The sequence below is a fragment of the Mytilus trossulus genome, chromosome 2, assembly GCF_036588685.1.
Source record: "Mytilus trossulus isolate FHL-02 chromosome 2, PNRI_Mtr1.1.1.hap1, whole genome shotgun sequence".
NCBI classification, from domain to species: Eukaryota; Metazoa; Mollusca; class Bivalvia; order Mytilida; family Mytilidae; genus Mytilus; species Mytilus trossulus.
Genome location: NC_086374.1, coordinates 88,971,408 through 88,986,132, shown reverse-complemented (window position 1 = coordinate 88,986,132; position 14,725 = coordinate 88,971,408). Strand labels below are relative to the sequence as shown.

Sequence of the window (14,725 nt, the reverse complement as noted above, 5' to 3'; positions counted from 1 at the left end):
TATCACCCAATGTCCAAAAAGATAAGTCACTATGTGAAATGGGGCTTTATTAATATTGATATCAAATAATTGTCCAGTATATCTTCTAATGGGGTGTTAAAGCAAACTCTATTTTCCTAAAAACCTTAGCTATTGAAGTGTAACTTTATACACATACTTTTTTTGCTTCACATATTGAGATATTGACCTTTGACATTTGACCTTGAAGCTGAATAAGATTCAAACTGGCATAACCCATATGCTATTGTAGAAGGGTTCATATATTTCTTAATTCTGTTTATAAGTATTCAATTTACACATTATGCACTTCAAAGTTAATGCATAATGCACATCATATCTATAAGATATGAAAAGATATAGATAGACTTTAATAACGTTCTGAAACAAATTGTATTACATTGTCATGATGTAATAGGAATGTAATTTTCAGTAGCTAGTGACTATTAACTTTAGAAGCATGCATTATAACTTTGATTAAATTTGTCAAGACTCTAAGAATTATCTCCCCTTAGGACATTCATGACAATGCTAATATCATTCTGAAATTAAATTTTCTCAAAATTGCAACAGGAGACCTGAAGCATAGAATTACTTTCCAACCAAGAGGTAAAAACTTAATGTTTCCCCAAGAAATTCAAATATACTTGTCATTTATAAAATGTTGGTATTTAAATCTCATCAGATATTTTGAATTTAATTATGAGAATAACATTAAAAAAACAGAATTACAGTACAAACAAAATTTGCTTGCAATAATGTCTGTAACAGTTTAATTCATATATGTCAATATTTATTGTTTGTTATAAATATAATATATAAATTTTTTCATATGCTAAAATTGGATAAAAATTAACATTTAAATCAAATAACACTAAATTTGTGTTTTTTTCTGTTCTAAATTTAAAAAAAAAAATGGTTATCAGGCATTAGTCTACTTGCAGGCATTACTAAGCCGTACAGCTCATTTGGTTTTGACAGCTCTGTCCATTTGTACATCAATTAGATTCAAATATAAAATATTCAAATTATGCTAATGTATTTTTGTCAACAATACTTTTATAGGTTAAAATTTATACTTATCGTATTCCGAAGTGATCAAGTAATGATAATAGTCAAACTTTATTGTTGTAAAGCATTAAAAGATAATGATCTTTTAAGACAATTATAATATTTTATGAAATTCCAAGACTTTATTTCAAAGACAGTTAATAATGCTTATTGAAAAGCCTACCTTCCTGTATCCTTTTATTCCTATTCATCAAAATTTCCAGATTTTGCTATTGATCAGCGAACCTTGGACTTCAAATACAGCTTGATATTCAAAGCTTCATTATCAACTTCGCCATACAAGCTTAAACCATTAGCAATTAAAAATCCATGTGACCTAATCATTTGTAAGATAAGTGTAGAATTGGCCTGTTCAAAAGCAAGTCAAAATGTTGGGGATAAATGAAGCTGGTTGAGGTTTTCGCTAATTAAGAGGGAAAGGAAACGCAACTACTTCAGTTGGTAAAACATTAGTCTAAAGGAAATTAATGACTCTGGATAACTTTTGTCTCAATTAGGTTAAGATAAATGTATAACAGAGAAAATCAGAACACATGAGAATTTGTCACATGATACTGGAACCTTGTCAACCAAAATTTCTCATGGGACCAGATATTACAAGGATTGCCTCATCATTATCTGTGTAGATAAAAATGTTCTGTGACATGTATTGCATTCTGCTTTTACTCGTTAAAATTTATAAATAAGTAAAAATATTTACAAGTACAGGCAGATAATTAATAATAAATTAATTGACCACTTTAAAGTCTTATAATGTTTATATTGTTAACAAGACAGAAACCCAATGATAATAAATACACCAATAGGGTTACATACATTCTTCAAATTTAGTATATATGAAGAATTATACTAATTGACAAAAAATCTACATTTTTTTCTTTTGAAATTTAACTGAAACTTTATTACAATTATAATTCACATGGGGTTCTTATCAAATAACTTATTTCCCAGGAAGGATGACATAATGTACTAATACTAATTAACTCCATGTATAATGATAAACTTCCTGGCTTAAGATTCCACCCTGAGCAGGGGACCAGTATTAGGTAATTAACAGTTGATAATTACTCAGTGGGTGTAATATATTGTTTATATCTGTCAGGATATTTATTTAATATTTCACACAATGTTACATAACATCCTGCAAGTCTAAAGAAGATTCTGTTTTATCTTGACATTGTCTTAAAACAGATAAACAGAACTTCAAACAATCTTTTTCTTGTTTATCAGGAAAACAAAATTATTTATTGTTTATCAAAATTCATTATTGATGTTGTTTCTGCTTTCAAATTTAATAATTAATGAGGGATGAAAAGTTTAAACATCATATTTATCTTCAAAAATATATATTTGCATTTTTCTTGTAAAATAATTATTAATGACTACTGTTAATCTAGAATTTATTGTGAGGTTTTTATCAATACCACTCTGTAAGTATGGCAATAATATGAACTCACATTCTGATATCGAAAAACATAACTGTATGCAAATTTTCCTGAAATCACAATAATAATTCTCAAATTTTTGTGCTTTCTTCAATATCGTCAAGTCATCTTTGATGAAAAATAAACTTCAGGTTAAAAAATAAGCAAGGTTTGTGTTAAAAAAAAAGAAAGGTTCAGGTCAAAATCAAGAATCTATTTTGTAATGGCTTACAGGTACTAGAAGATGACTACTGACCAAATACCAGTTTTTATCTCATATATCAAATTAATATCCTTGTTTTAAAAATGCCAATATACATATATTACATGGAGCTTAAAAGAAGGAAAATAAGAAACTGAAGATGGCCAGTGGTCGAAATGTCATAAATAATGGTTTATTACATATATCATCTGTAATAAACATGAGATATTTGCCACAATTAAAGCGAAGTATCAATTGATCAACACATCATACAGCCTTGAAATTCAAAATTTAATTTTGAACTATTTGACTACTTCTAATTGGCTTACCTGGAAAAAGGCAATTTTCAAAATGATTTTTTGGTTAAAACAAGTCTTCACAGTTTCCTCAATCATTGGACTTTCAATTCTCTCATAATGGAATGCCAATACACAAAACATCAACAGTAAATAAACATAACCTGTTTGAAATTCGTCCAATAGCTTGCCACAGGTCAATTATCCCTTCATTAAGGAATTAAATCTTAATCCAAAATAGAATTATAAATCATAAACTTTTTTTGATTATATAACTTTAAGCTGATTTTGAAGTTACTATTTCTACTACAATGAACTCTTTGCATAACATAAGTGGTTACTATGCTTAATTCAAAACACTTTACAATTGTAAATAACATTATGAAAATTAAGGAGAAAAACATAATTATAAAAGGTAGAAGATATTATATTTATATATATTAACCATAAATATAAAAAATAAACATGTTTTCTTCAACATAATATAAATATAAGGAATATAAGATGTCTCAGATAATATTTGAGCTCCTCAAAATATTGTTAACATTTTCAGCTTACTGGCAAATGAAGAAATTCTTTTATAATTGACTTCATATAATTTTTTTGGTCTTTCTCAATGAATTTTTGTACAATTTATTTGAACAACATTATAACATCAATTCATTCTCTTTGCCAGAATTTATGAATGAAAATTTTCAAAATCTCAGATAACTCATGTAATTTCATGATAAAACAAGCAAAAAATGTAATGACCTTGTAATTACCTTATTAGTTTTAGTTAAATTTAATTTGATAAGTCTGCCTACATGAATTTTATTACTGATTTACAAGCTGTGCTTGGCATGCCAAGTGTATAGGAATCACATCTGTGTGTAATACAGCCAGCAACATTTTATATCAATCTCAATATTTGGCTTCTGTGAATAAAAGTTGTAATGAAGATCTGTCTTCATTTTCAGTGAAAGTTTATTTTTATAGTTTTACTGAAAACAGACAAAGACAAAGCAGTTTACTCTATAACCCAGCAAAGATAATGTCAAACTGACAGATGGTATCCCATCATGCAATATCATCCTACACATGGTGGAGGAATGATGGGTAAATCTATATCAAATGAAAACAACATAATAGTTAAATACAAACAAACCAAACTTCAGAAGAGTAGTTTTATTAATCTGTCTACAGTTAATCAAGTACATATTACTGAGCTGGTGATCATATCACCCCTTTGAAACCTGCTGCCAAAACAACAGCCTCAGAACTCACTTTCCCTTGAAGACATCACTGCTGTACGGTAAACAAACAAGATCAATATTGAAATGCAAATGTCCTACAATAAACTTTTCTGAAGAAAGGCTCATTGCAGCTCTTCTACTGACCAACACATAATTTGTCCACAATTGCAATGTTCTACATTCAACTTTCGGAAGACAGGATTCATTGCACAACTCTTTTACTGAGCAAGACAAAATTTGTGCAATGACCTTGCACAGCATTTGAATCTTATGCAAACTGTTGGGCAAGCAATACAATAATCAACTATTTGAAATGATGATTTGCAACCAATTCCATGTAATTTACATAATACTTTTAATGCCATATATTTTCAATTCAAATAGACATCTCACTAAGGAGCGCTAAGGTGGCTTGATTCCGTGTAAAATTATTGTCCCTTATCAATCACACACTTATTTTATACCAGTGTGGTAGTACAATAACAAATCCTAGTTCAACTCTTCTGAGAAAACCAATTTTGGATTATTTAAGCAGTTTAACTCTCAAAGGTAGATAACTCATTATTTAAGATAACCAATACAAGGGGAGATAATCTTAATGAAGAGGTACTTATCGTGTTTACACTTTCTTAAAGAATGTCTTCATTGGCTTTATTGTGAAGTATCATTACTGGTAACTGTCATAGAAACTTGACCAATGAACATTTTACATGTTTAATGGTCACTTTAGATCAGTCTTGGACTTCTTTTTGGAATAAAGATTGCAATATAAACACAACAAGGCTGTACTGACTTAAGCAAAAAGCTCAGCAATCTCTTCAACAATTCTAAGCCTCAACCCTTTATCATTATTATGTCAAGTCAATACACTATTTTTGCCTATTTATAATTTTTATGAGTAATATACAGTGATTGACATTTGGAGGTCTTGAAACAGATTAATGATATGAGCTGAAAACATATTGTCAACATACGAGTACTGGTTGACTTCACTGTTTAAGAAATATTCTCCTAATTAACCCTATATTTCATACTGTTGCGTTCTGCTAGTCTGCAATCTGATGCCTTGTAATTTTATGCTTTTGTTGCAGAGAAGAGTAACACCATGTTTCCAGTGTGTGGTGAGAGTAACGAAAGCTGATGAACTGATGCTACGATGTCAACCTTGTGGAGTGCGTCTGTCATAATCCAATGCTTAGTTTCTTACGAGAAATAAACACATCTTGCTATATTACGTCACACTACTTAAGACAATTGCCAATATAAATAGGTTCGCCAGAAAATATGTTTAATCCGTAGAAATAACTTTGTTTGATAATTAAAAAGTCAATAACAAACTTAATTATATATCCCAACTGATGACTGCTGTCTATATCTGAGTGTCATCAGTGACAGGGTAATAAACTTGATCTTTACTGCAACATAAATAGATGTGTTTAAAAAAACAAACTTTGAAATATTTTATGTATCTGGTGCAATAAAAAGCACCCCCATCTGTTATACAGCTAGGAATTTTAATACCATAGACTGCAAGTTGGATTTAAGAGACATTTTGTTGTGGTTTATGTGCATCAGACATCTCTAAAGCTTAATTATATAAATATAACATTTAAGCGTCTAGTAGCTTTCACTTTCACAGAAATACACTTACACCAATAAAACATTACTAAACCATAAGTTGTAAAACATTGATATTTATCAAAACATTTGAAGACCTTTCCTTATGTTTCTCTAAAACTTTTATGAAAAAAAACCCAACTTTTCTGGTCAAATACTGATACATTGCATTTTTGCTGATCCTGCAATTTGCTGGAAAGAAATTTGTTTTTTTGACACATTGAGTAATAATTGCTACAATTTACAACCAGTGCCCTGTGAGGAATAAAAGTTGCAACCGCAGCGTTGACTGGCTAGTGATATATTATTAAGTTGGACTACTTAGACCACTCAGTCACCAAGTCATCCCTCCAACAAGTGTAGAAATGTTTCCAATCTTTGAAGAGTCTTGGGGAATATGGTCTGTAAAAATATATTTCAGATACCAGGGTTAAACAGGAATGTTCTCTCCACTATTTCAGCTGAGGCAAAAAACATTGATTAGATATTTTGTTGTCCAATGACATTCTAACTTTCCCAACTAACCCAAAGAAATTTCATGGTGGCATGAAACTGAAGCTGTAAGAGATCCCATTTCTCCCCCATTGAATCTCAATCAATGAAAAAAAGTACATAGGAAATCTGTATATTATATAGCCTTTAGCAGATTTTTTACAATTACCAAGAGCATTGCGTTATTATACTTTCAACTCCTCTTCAGATGCTACTAGTGAGACAATTTATCGTTCACAAAATAAAATCTTCCTCTTATTCTTTTAATTATTCCCAGAAATTTGGATCTCTAAGCGTTTGTATGATCACCATTCCCCCTTGATAACTTAATCAAGCTTACAAGCACTTAATTGACACAGAATTTCACTCCTTTGCTTATTTCTAAGAGAACATAAAATCTTACAAATTATCTATTTAAGTTTAGTTTTTAACTTCAATCAGAGCTGAAGTAGGTTTTCAGTTGTATAGTTTGAACAGTTGTATATTATTAAGAACCATGCAAAAACAATAGAGAGAGGCAAAAGAGTTCATTCTGCCTTCAGAATTTTGTGGTAAGCATATCTGTTCTAATAAAAGCAAATGGCTTCATTGCCTTCCCCCATAGTTCTTCGAAAAAAAACTAAGGACAAACCTTGTTTTGCAATAAAATTGTTATCCAGTAAAAAAAATACTAAACCAGATTTGAAACAGAAGGATAACATAAATAAAAAATATATCATAAAGTTTACATGTGTTTTGAAAGGGCTTTCTGTGCAATATAAATTTAATAGCCTGAGAAACCGAAAGCGTAAGCTTAGTATCTATTGTTTGATTTCCAGACCTACATATATATAAAATAAATATCTAATGATGTATTGTTACTAGCAGAACACCCCTTTCATCTTTTGGCATCTGTTAGGCAAATGTTTATACAGACAAAAACACTAAGGCACACAAATGAGCTAATCTATCTTGTAATCAAGAATCACATTTCTAATGTGCTGTTAAAACTGACAATAAAACGCCAAATTTAATCAGGGGAAGCAACTCACAAGTCTCATTATGTTCACATGAGGTTTCAAACGCGCAATTATTCGTAATGCAAATTATAGAAAATATCTTTTTCCATACGATAGCAGTGGTTTTCCATATTTTTTTTCTTGGAAGACTTATAACACAAACTGGGGAAAAATGAATAGCAGTTCCTGTTACTAGCAATGCCAGAGTTGCATTACAACAAAAAAATAAATATAGGCAGATGGTCATGGGGCAAAAAATGATCTAAAATGCAGTTGAAAAAGATTGTCGGTTGAGGCTTTTTTCACTTTAAATGATCATGTTAACCCATACCCACAAAACATAATTACCTGACAATAAAAACTAATCCATAGTAAGAACAATCCAATCATTCAATTAATAAATCAAGTATTTTGTTCTATGCCTTATGATGTACTGCTCAGGGGAGATAATTTGAGACATAACTTTTCTGACAAATTGAATCTATCATGTTATCTCTGGGTAATCTTGTATCTTCTTGTAAAAATATTCTTTTAATGTGTTAAGGTTATAAAGACAATAGAGTTAATTCTACTGATATATTTATTTTTTTAGAGAATTATTACCTTCCAATTTGTCACAGATGCAAGACCAATATCTGACCATAAATCATCAGAAGAAGGTGGACATTATGTAATGTTATTGCGTAATACCAGGAAAGACTGACAAGACAAAATCAAAGTATCTGACAGAATTAGAGTGACAGAAGAAACAAAACTGTCAATAAAGTATGACATACTTAAACTAGTAGGAAACAAGGACAGTTGTTTGTGTGTCAGTCACATAGCAAGGCTCTTCCTTTTGATGAGGACTAAAAACATGCCAATAATCTGACCATGAATGAATAAAAAGAGGCATGGTAAAAAATGGGCCTTTTTCCAATTTTCTTATCAGATAAATAGACTTTTCTTACAGTGTAAAATTTCACTTATATGTTAGTTCTTAATTTCAAAGAAAAATCGTGGCTCAGTAAACAAAACAATTACCAATCACATTCAATGTAACAACATCACTCTATGATAAAGAAAGCATTATCAGAAAAAAATCTTAATATTGGCACAAATAATGACATGAAATATAAATACAATTGAAATGTTGATCAATTTGATAAACGTAAACTTGAATTTATATATCTAAAATTAATCTTCGAAAATAAATCAGTTTAACTCCCAAACTATTCTGATTTGTGATATTCTCTCTCTTATTCAATTACTAATAGGCAAATTTAAGTGTTGGTCCTTTAATGGGCGAAAGTAGTACAGGATAAAAACTCTTGAGAAATAAGCACCCGGTAGTCAATAATTTGATTATAATAATCATATTACAGATGAAAGTTCAAAGCTTTGTGCAATCTTTTGGGTGTTAACAAATTTTGCAGATTTTAAAATTAGAAACAATGAGTCCTGCTCTTCATACAAACTCACTATGTATTTTTTTAATAAGAAGATTAATCCATACAATTATGCATTTTGACATTTTTAAACATGATACCTAGATACTTGTCAAGTGTTTTATCAGTACTAAGAGAATCTAGTCTTTTTCTCAAATAATTTTACATGCTCAGTCAGACATCACAATTAAGTAAATATGACACAAGTTAAAATAACTGCAACATCTATTTTAAGAATAGAATTAAAGATGGAAAAAAATAAAGAAATGAAGCATTATTGCAAAGGAGACACTTTCCACTAGAGACTGAATGATGTGGAAATTGTGGAAGTTTGAACTATTTTAAACACAGAACTTTATCAAGGATATGACATTTCCAAATTGGTGAAAACACAAGACTGCAAACACCATCACATTTCTACATGTACATGTATGATGTAAATGACCTTATACCACATTACCACAAATTATCAGTAAACAAATCTGACAGTCATCACTCTAGATTCTTACTGAACAAATCTTGCACCATCACAGCACTGTAACATATAAACACTGACACAAATGTCACTACGTATTACTGGTTGTCACGTCCTTCTGCCTGCTGTAATTCTCACATAATGACATTAATAAACCTATTAACTGACTTGACTATCTTTGTGTATCTGTATGTTGCAGAACTATCTAACATAAATACTCGTTGGTATTTACCATGTCAAAATATAGCATATTTATAAGCTAAAGTTCAGAGAGCAATTTATATACAACTGCATACCAAATATCATGGACTTACCCTTATTGATTCCCGGTTATATGACACAATTTCATAATGTTGAAGTCTTAAATGAAGCCAAAAATAGCAAGCATGTCTCTGTGTTTTGTCAAGGCCTGACAAAAACTACTCTACTGACAGATGAAACAACAACATATATACAAATTGATTTGAGGTTGAGGCAAATGTAAGTGAGAGAACGGAAACAACACTCAGCAAGTTTTCCATTTATAAAGGGGCATAACTCTAAAATGGTAAAAATGAAGCCACCAAAAATACAATTTGATCTGTATTTTGAAGTTATAGCATTGTTTGTGAGAATCAGATCATTTTGTTGTGGCAAACTAAAGTTAGAGAACTGAAACAGATTTTGGGACATATGGGTAAAACTTTAAATGCCCCTTCTGCTACAGCAGGAGCATAACAAGTCATCTTAAAAGTTCTTGAAAAACTTTATTTATAGAAAACAATTTAATAGATATAGGAATATGTGGTATGAGTACCAATGAGAAAACTCTCCACCTAAGTCACAATTTATAAAAGTAAACCATTATAGGTCAAGGTACGTTCTTCAAACAACAGTGCAACTAATGTCTAATTGTTTTAGACCTCATGTTTCCTTCTCTATATATGAAAAGATTCCATGTATACATTTTCAAAAGCTTTTGCAACCTACTTTGACTCTCTGTAATTCATAAGTACAATTAATATGTGTCTGCTTTAGTTTTATAAACAGTTGATAAGTCAGATAAACCATCATAAAAAAGGAACAAAACACAAGTTGTAACAATGAAGGCTGACAATTGCTAATAATAATTAGATGTATTTATTAGTGGATAAAGATGTGTCGACTGACAGACAATATAACATATATCTCCCTGTATCTTTTATCATTACATTTATCTTCCAATATCTTTACTTGAATCTAACTTTATCTTGTATAAACATATTACAATATTACACTTACTTGTCATGGTGATTTACAATAATATAAATCACAAACCTATTACTTGCCAGATTTTCTATAATCTCCAACAATTAAGAAAAATTATGTTTTTTTTTATTTATTCAGATCCAGTACCCAAATTTTTTTCAGCCTTTTGTAAAAGCCTTGCTAAAGTAGGGCATCAGCTTCAATTTGCAGGACTTCAAAATTTGCATCCCAGTGAGTCTGTTCAGATTGGGGACTTTAACTCTGATGCCTCTTGTAGAGAGTGCAAAGCTGACTAAGAATGTTAAGAAACATTGAAACAATTCTATGAGGAGTCTGTAGGTGGCCTTTTGCAAACTTAACATAATATTTGTCTGTATCCAAATTACACTCATTTTACAGTGCCACTCCAAATTTTCTGCCTTTATCTCGAATGCATGTTCTTGAAATATTTGCCATCATCAATTAATGATTTGACACAAAAGCAGTTTCACTGGTGATGTGGAGCAGTTCATGAGAAGTCAATTTTCAAATTTTCTAATGCAATACTTGTAAAATTATCAAATAAAGTATTTGAAATATAAACCTTGAAACATACACTGCAATTGGGCAACATGACTGATCCAACTGTCTACCAATCTAAAGCAGCCTCACATATTTTATTTATATGGAAAACATTTCACAATAAAATATTCCCCTTCACTCTTTAAACTTAAAAAGAAGTTGAACTACATCAGTTTCATAGTTATGTTCTATAATTCAGCTATTAAAGAGCTGTGGCAGAAACAAACATTTAACATAAAAATACATTGTTTGATCATGGTAACAAAAGTTTGATAGACTTTTACCATGAAAATACATTATTCCAGACAGAAAACAAAAGTCAGTTAGTGAAAAAATACTTACTTTATCACAGCTCATTTAAGAAGCAATAATGATGTTCAAACAAAGCACAGATAGATAGTCCCTGCCGAGAACAACAACTCAACTTCTTGCCAACACAATCGAAAATTCAATGTTCAGCAGAACAATTTCAGCTAGACCAACAAAGGTATTGGCATTCGGAGCAGTACTATCAGGCTTTTGCAGTTTTGCTTTCAACATTTTTGTTACCACCTTGTCTGGCAGTATAACAAATGAGTAAATAAACTGTTTACACAGCAGCTTGCGTTTGTTATTGTTAAGCAATCCATTGTTTCTCCAATGAAAGCTGTATAATTGTTTCAACAGATCCCATGAGTAGTGATGTTGGCAAACTTAATACTGTAGGCTATAGACAGTTCTATCCACACCTTAGTAGAATGAAGACATTTTACATGCATGATTGTCATTATTCAAAACCAAAATGACTTTTTCAAGGTTGTTCGCAATAAGGAAAGAAACAAACTAACATAAAATCATGAAAAATGTTGAGTTATATGTTATTCCAGGGTAAATAATATAAAGCATTTTTTGAATTTTGTCGAATAAAAGTTTATGGTATAGCAATTTGATGTGGTAGAAAAAAGTCTAAACTGATGATGCATGATAAGATATATAGTTATGTTTTAACGCACTAAAATAGAAAAGTGTTGCCTAAAAAGGTTAAATTTTCTTTGTGTTAAGAGCATGTGTTAACCTTTGAAGTTAATAGTGTGAGCTCTGAACGAGTTTTAGAATATTAAGTAATTGTTATGGTCATACTGTATCAATTTTAATATTAAGCAATGTACTAACTGTAAAAGTGAAATGGGGATTGTGTCAAAGAGACAACAGCTCAACCTAAGAGCACAAAACAGATAAAAGCCAGCAATGGGTCTTCAACACAGCAAGAAAATCTTTCACCCCATTAGAAGCAGGCTTCAGCTGGCCCCAAACAAAAATGTATACTTAAGTTCAGTGAAAACTCTAAAACAATTTTAATTATGATGTCTAGAACCCATTATAGTTGTTTTGTGATTGAATCTGTGTTAGTCATTATATCTGTTGCAACATGGTATTTTTCTGTTGTCAGTCAGTCACAAGGTATAACCCTCAGAAAGTCAAAATCTACTTTGACACCTCATACAATTGTAATTAATTATGATGGAGTACCTATACCAGTCAAACAAGCTTTCAGAAGGTCAAGCTGCCCACGAGAAGCAGCTACCTTGTTCTGTATGCATGGTGCATAACAGAATTCTATATCACACTGATATGCCAAAGGAGAAGGTCCGGTAAGGGCTGATTTTGGCCTCAAAGTTCAGGTTCATCTGATGAAAGATTTTGACCACTTTTTAAACACTTAAGTGTCTATTTCATTTGATTCAATTAGTAAATGTGAAAGATTTTAACTGATTCAGTCATTAAAAACGATCCAAATCAAGCTCAAATATGAAAAATCTACCAAACATTCCGAAAAATGCCCCTTTTTAGATGATTTTTCTCAAAAATGAAATTGGCCACATCCGTGTTCATCCTCAACCTTTATATATGTTATGCATTATCATAAAATACAACTTGCATTTCAATATTAAGGATGAACACGAATGCGGCCACTTTCGTTTTACACGAAAACCGTCTATAATTTAACTAAAATGCTAGAATTGTGAAGATTTCAGTAATTTAGCATGACTTAATGGTGCTAGTATCCGATATATGTACATTGTATTGTCCAAAACAGACCATATTTATGTAACAGAAGCATTCTACTGTCCAATAAATAACTTCAAGTCTACATTTTAACAATTTTGTAAAACTGCTATATTTTGGGGCCAAAAAGGGGTCTTACTCGGGACCTACTTCTTTGTATTGATCTCACAGAGGAAAACATTTTTGAACTGATTTATATAGTTTGATCTTATGTTGTGCTGCAACAGTCTGGTGTCTATGGTTGATGCCATGAGGGTGGATTGAATGCTCATGGACACATGCAACCCTGCCACATGCTTTATATGCCTGTCAGAAGAAGCCTGTAGTTCAGTGGTTTAATTGTTGGTTCATGTTGGTTAAATTTGTTTTCATAAATTGTTTTGTTATAAATTAAACTGTTAGTTAAATTCTAAATTGAACAGTTTCATATTTTTCACTGACTATATGTATGGTATGGATTTATCTCATTGTAAAAGGCCGTACTGTGAGTTACCACATCTCCTTATTTTCATTAATAATCAGCCTCCTGATGATGAATTTTCTCCCTGTGTTGAGGGTGGCCTTTGGCTGTTTTCTACCCTTTCATACCCGTAGCCAGGGAAAACAAATAAGCACTGTTAAAGTCGATGTTCTGTTCGAATTGTGACTGTTAAAGTCGAGTTTGTGAGTCAAACGAACCCCCCTTTGGAAATTCCTGGCTACGGGCCTGCCTTTGTTTGGGTTTTAATGTCTCTTTGACACATTACCCATTTCCATTCTCAATTCTATTGCATACGTTTACATTGGAGAACTCAAATCAATTGTTTTTGTATGATTATGCATGGATAAATTTTTCAAAAAAAAAAAAATTTAAAAAAAATTTGGAAAGTATCATCTTATTTATAATGTATTTAAATTTTTGCCAAAGATATATCAACTTCTATTAACTTTAATAATCTGATTACCAGAATAAGCTCAGAAATCTATGACATAATATTGTCAGAACTTTTATTAAGTGAACATAAAACACTATAATACTATAAAACTATAAAGGATGAAAGACTATTAAAAAAAAACCTGGCTTTTGAAACGAAAAGTCAGGACAAATGAAGCCTACCTCTATCTAGTGAAACAACCTTGCTTGTGAAATAAATACAGGACAAATGAAGCCTACCTCTATCTAGTGAAACAACCTTGCTTGTGAAATAAATACAGGACAAATGAAGCCTACCTCTATCTAGTGAAACAACCTCCCTTGTAAAATAAATACAGGACAAATGGAGCCTAGTCCTCTATCTAGTGAAACATCCTTGCTTGTGAAATAAATACAGGACAAATGAAGCCTACCTCTATCTAGTGAAACAACCTTGCTTGTAAAATAAATACAGGACAACTGAACTTATGTCTATCTAGTGGAACCAAATTATGTGTAAACAACTGACACTTATGTAGGAAGTTTTACACATCTGTAATAATATTGTAGAGAAACCATTATACATTTTCTACATTTCTTTCTGAAGGAAAATAATTACATCTAGAAGGATGTAAGCCAACCTAAAGACAGCAGAGTTAATGACCAAAACATTCCAACCTATTTCATCCAAGCATACATCTAATTATTATGTCTCGTTGACAACCGTGGGTAGCTTCATCAATGGAACCCCACAAAATGTTATGA

General features: G+C 31.0%; 1 protein-coding gene across 4 annotated transcripts in view; it reads right to left on the bottom strand.

Moving 5' to 3' along the window:
* The window catches only part of LOC134708291 (poly(rC)-binding protein 3-like), a 110,836-nt gene that overhangs the window by 39,419 nt on the left and 56,692 nt on the right, over positions 1–14,725 (bottom strand). The window contains exon 1 of one of the 4 annotated variants that reach the window (XM_063568715.1): positions 3,024–3,166. The exons of 2 other annotated variants lie outside the window; for them this stretch is intronic. The gene's annotated coding sequence lies outside the window, so the exon portion shown is untranslated. Of the gene's footprint in view, positions 1–1,231; positions 1,379–3,023; positions 3,167–14,725 lie in introns of those variants that run through there. One more of the 4 variants, XM_063568716.1, reaches the window with a different exon arrangement.